Source organism: Mus pahari, chromosome 22, assembly GCF_900095145.1.
Source record: "Mus pahari chromosome 22, PAHARI_EIJ_v1.1, whole genome shotgun sequence".
In the NCBI taxonomy this organism is placed as follows: Eukaryota; Metazoa; Chordata; class Mammalia; order Rodentia; family Muridae; genus Mus; species Mus pahari.
In genome coordinates this window covers 36,981,325-36,986,556 of record NC_034611.1, presented here as the reverse complement: position 1 = coordinate 36,986,556, position 5,232 = coordinate 36,981,325, and the positions used below count along the sequence as shown (strand labels likewise).

Below are 5,232 nucleotides of genomic sequence, written 5' to 3'. Positions count from 1 at the left end.
TTCAAAACCTGGTTAGATATCACAGGAAAGCAGCTCAGGCACAGAATGTGTGAAGTATTTTGTCTCTATTCTTCCACAGGGAGATTCTAATCTTCCATACAATAAAGAATAGATCTACCAATATGCTCTAAACTATGTCTAAAATATTGGCATACTTTCTCAATGTTCAATAAAAAGAAATAAATATACAGTGAAATTCTGAGATTAACAGTTGTATATTTACTATGTATCTTTATGTGTTTAAATACTTTTATTTATGCCATTTTACATTAAATATGAAATGTGAGATAGAAGTCACTGGGAAAGCTTAACGTTGTTGCTAATATTTTAAGAACATCTGGAATTCCTCACATTTTCTTAATATTAAAAGTAAAGAATGAAATAGTATTAAAAGTAATTCAAAGCTTTGGTGGAGCATAAAGCCAAACTGGAAGAAATGTTTAGGCTATGATTATTTTGCACTTCAGCAACAAGTATTGGAATATTTTATATAATACTTTTTTCTTGATATTGATGGATCATTAGTATGTTTTCCTCAAAGTATGTTTGAAATTCACTAGTTTTTACAATGGCATGATAATTACTTGGAAAATAAGAAGCAGGTTGCAAAGATACTAATAAATCTTTAGAAAACTATTTATGATGTCAACACTTGAATCTAATCATATGGTTAGTGTTGATCCCAAAAGTAAGTATCCATTTCTGTCATAGTCTTGTGTTTATGTTGAACACACAAAGCCTAGTTATACTCTCAATATTTAATTAAAAGTCAAACTCCGTCTTCCATCTGCATGGAGAAAATGAATAGATTTAGGAACATATATGCTTACAACTGGTCTTCAAATACTAGCAGAGGACTTTCTTAAGGAACATAAGGTATGTAATTCTTTAATAAAAACTCGATGTGTTTTCTTTATTAATTTAATTTTTATTTTTATTGCTCCTTATAGTTTAAGACAGAAGACTTTGTTATATGTTATTTTTTTTTCCAAATTTTGATTGAACACCACTGAATTTTGGAATGGAAAGTATGCCTTAATTATAATCTTGTTTGCTACTTCATCTTATTTTTTTGTACTACAAACTTTTTATTTTCTTTAATGATAAAACATTTTAAAAGACTTTAAACTGTTTTCAAGTCTATGTATGTGCACCATGTGTTGTCTGGTTCTTGCAGAGCTGAGAAGGGCATTGTATCCCCTGAGCCTTGTGTTATGGAATATTGTGAGCCATATGTGGGTGATGAAGAGCGAATACAGGTCCTTGCCAACAGCAGCAAGTGTTCTTTACCTGTGAGCTATTGTTCCAGCCCTTTTCAAGATTTTTAATTCATCCCTTTGGATTTTATGCACATATAATATAACTTTTGATAATGTTGCAATGAGTTTGTCTAAATTGTCAAGGATAAAAAAAAAAATGTTGCTTCCTCCATTCAGATTTTGTTTACTTACTATAGTGAAATCATATTCACACTCATTGCAAGGAATTATTTAAATCCTTGTAGTTTTGGAAGATTATATACACACTTGTTACTCCAGGTGTTATTGTGATTTTCAGCACTGTTTATGTGGTTCCATTAATGCCCTGACTCCTGATCTTCACTCCTATCATTCTGACATAACAAGACTAAGACACACTATAGGCTTTGGGACTTTCAAATTTCCCCCAACTGATTCTAAGATGTATTCAAGTTTGATAAATTTTGTCAGTTAAATTGTGTTCGAAATTAGTTCCTTTGCCTTGCTTCTCTTTGAATGTTACTCTTTCTTTAGTCATCAGAATTACCCTCTATCCCCTTCCCTATGCTATTAACAAGTGATTCACAATCAAAGATTCCAATGAGAAAAAAGTACAGGTTCATCATTCAGCTACAATAAGACTTTTAAATCCAAAGCTAGAAAATGCTTTGTGTCACCTAAAATAAAACTTAAATTTCAAGACGTCAATAACTTACCCTCAACAAATTGCTCTGAAATCATCTATAGATGGCAGATATACTGGATAAGACCTTTCTTTGAGTCCAGAATGTGTTTACTATTTAAATTAAAGTCTTATGTGATGAAGAAAATATACCATATTTTAGATGCTTATTTGCATGGAAAATATATTTTAAAAAAGAGGAAAAGAGCCAAATTTTAAGAATTGCTATGTGACTCCATCTTTGGACAGTTACACAAAGATTTCTTTTTTATTACCTATTTTCTTTATTTACATTTCAAATTTGATCCCCTTTCCTCAATTCCCCCTCAAAAACCTCCCTATCCCATCTGTACTCCCCCTCTCACTAACCAAACTATTCCCACTTTCCTGCCCTGATTTTCTCCTATACAGGGTCATTCAGCCTTCACAAGACCAAGGGCCTCTCTTATCATTGATGTTCCACAAGGTCATCCTCTGCTACGCATGTGGCTAGAGCGTTGAATCCTTCCATGTGTACTCTGGTTGGTGGTTTAGTCCTAGGAGTTGTGGGGGTACTGGTTGTTTCCTACTGTTGTTCCTCCTATGGGGCTGTATCACTCCTCCATTGGGGACCCTGTTCTCAGTCCAATGGATGGCTATGAGCATCTACTTCTGTAATTATCAGGTACTGGCAGAGCCTCTCAGGAGATAGCTATTATCAGGCTCCTAATAGCAAGCACTTGTTGGCAGCCACAATAGTGTCTGGGTTTGGGATCACCAGGTGGGATGGTCACTGGATCACCTTTCCTGCAGTTTCTGTACCAAAGTTTGTCTCTGTATCTCCTCTCTTGGGTATTTTGGTCCCCCTTCTAAGAAGGATAGAAGTATCCACTCTGTGCTCTTCCTTCTTCTTAAGTTTCATGTGGTCTATAAATTGTATCTTGGGTATTCTGAACTTCTGGGATAACATCCACTTATCAGTAAGTGCATACCGTTTATGTTCTTTTATGATTGGGTTACCTCACTCAGGATGTTTTCTAGCTCCATCCATTTGCCAAAGAACTTCAAGACAACCTTGAGATTCTGCCTCACACAAGTCAGAATGGCTAAGATCAAATACTCAGGTAATAGCAGATGCTGGCACAGATGTGGAAAAAGAGGAACACTTCTCCATTGCTGGTGGGATTGCAAGCTGGAAAAACCACTCTGGAAATAAGTATGGTGGTTTCTCAGAAAATTGGATATATCTGAGGACCCAGCTATACCACTCCTGGGCATATTCTTAGAAGAAGCTCCAACATTTAATAAGGGCAAATGCTCTACTATGTTCATAGAAGCCTTATTTATAATAGCCAGAAGGTAGGAAGAACCCATATGTTCTTCAACAGAGGAATGGATACAAAAAATGTAGTACATTTACATGATGGAGTACTACTCAGCTATTAAAAATGATGACTTGAGAATAGATATTTATTTCCAATTAATATAGAATTTATATTTAGTTTTCAGTCTAACAAATACTGGATTCCATCTCATGATGTTTTATTCAGAAAGAAATGTGTATGGTATAAAATAAGAAAAATTTTATCAGTAATACAATCATAATAGAAATTAGAATGCATAATAATATATCTAAGTATAATGATATCATATAAGGAATCATTATTATTACCAAGAGACTGTCTAGATTTCAAAGTGAAGAGACCAACTGTAATTTAACTCTATTCATTGTGTGATCTTCTCTCTTATGGTCCAGTAGGTCAAATTCAGAGCTTTGTGATGCTAGTCACCTATGACCCGAGATATATAGCCATCTGTGCATTACTTTTAATTTCTTCACAAGATATTAAGAATATATCAGACATTAGTTTAACAAAATCCATCCCCAAAAGACATTGTAAACATTATACATGCATTTGATAACTATCATCTTATGTTGGGAACTCTAATTTAAAACTAATAAAGATTATTATTGCAGTTGCCATAAATCTATAAGTTTGTCTCAGGAACAAAGAAACCCAGGGCATGTTCCTTATCTTATTCCTTTCTGCTCTTTGATGCTGCCGAGGAGGCATCACTGAAGACTCTTATCACTGTGCCGTCATGTCTACATCAGAGTCTCCCAAGGAGCCACAACAGCTGCAGAAGCTCTGCATTGGAAGGCTGCACTTCGAAACAAGCGACAAGAGTCTGAGGAGCCATTTTGAGCAACGGGGAACACTAACTGACTGATTGGTAATGAGAGCTCCAAACACCAAGAGATTCAGGGGCTTTGGTGACTCTCATACGCCACTGTGGAGGAAGTGGATGCTGCCATGAATCAAGACCACACAAGGTGGATGGAATTGTTGTGGAACCTAAGAGGGCTATGTCAAGAGAAGATTCTGAGAGACCAGGTGCTCACTTAACTGTGAAAAAGATCTTTGTTGTTGGTATTAAAGAAGACACTGAAGAACATCACCTATGAGATTATTTTGAGCCGTATGGGAAAATTTGAAGGGATGGGAATTTTAACTGAGACAATGTAAAAAGGGTTTGCTTTTGTCACCTTTGAAGACCATGCCTTTGTGGATAAGATTGTTATTCAGAAATACCATACTGTCAATGGCCACACTATGAAGTAAGAAAGGCTCTGTCAAAGCAAGAGATGGCTATTGCTTCATCCAGCCAGAGAGGTCGCAGTGGTTACGGAAACTTTGGTGTGGTCGTGGAGGCAGTTTTGGTGGCAATGACATTTTTGGTTGAGGAGGGAACTTCAGTGGTCATGGTGGCTTTAGTGGCAGCCATGATGATGGTGGATATGGTGGGATGGCTATAATGGATTTATCAATGACAGAAACAATTTTGGAAGTGGTGGAAGCTACAATGATTTTGGCAATTACAGCAATCAGTCTTCAAATTTTGGACCGATGAAGGAAGGAAACTTTGGAGGCAGGAGCTCTGGCTGTTATGGTGGCAGAGGCCAGTACTTTGCTAAACCACGAAGCCAAGGTGGCTTAGGAGGTTCCATCAGCAGCAGTAAACATGGCAGCAGCAAGAGGTCCTAATTACAGCCCGGAAACAAAGCTTAGCTGGAGGGGAGAGCTAACAGGGAAGCTACAGGTTACAACAGGTTTGTGAACTCAGCCAAACACAGTGGTGGCAGGCTGCTACAAAGAAGACATATTTTAGACAATACTCATGTGTGTGTGCAAAAACTCCAGGACTGTACTTGTGACTAATTGTATAACAGGTGATTATAGTTTCTGTTCTGTGAAGAATTCTGTAAAGAATCCCAACAAAAGGCTTTACTGTAGACCTTTTTCACCCATGGTGTGGATTACTAAAAGTAAT

The 5,232-nt window shown here is 36.5% G+C and overlaps 1 pseudogene; it reads left to right on the top strand.

Moving 5' to 3' along the window:
• Window positions 1-4,002: 4,002 nt before the first annotated feature.
• Window positions 4,003-4,946, top strand: LOC110338717 (annotated as a pseudogene).
• Window positions 4,947-5,232: the final 286 nt, after the last annotated feature.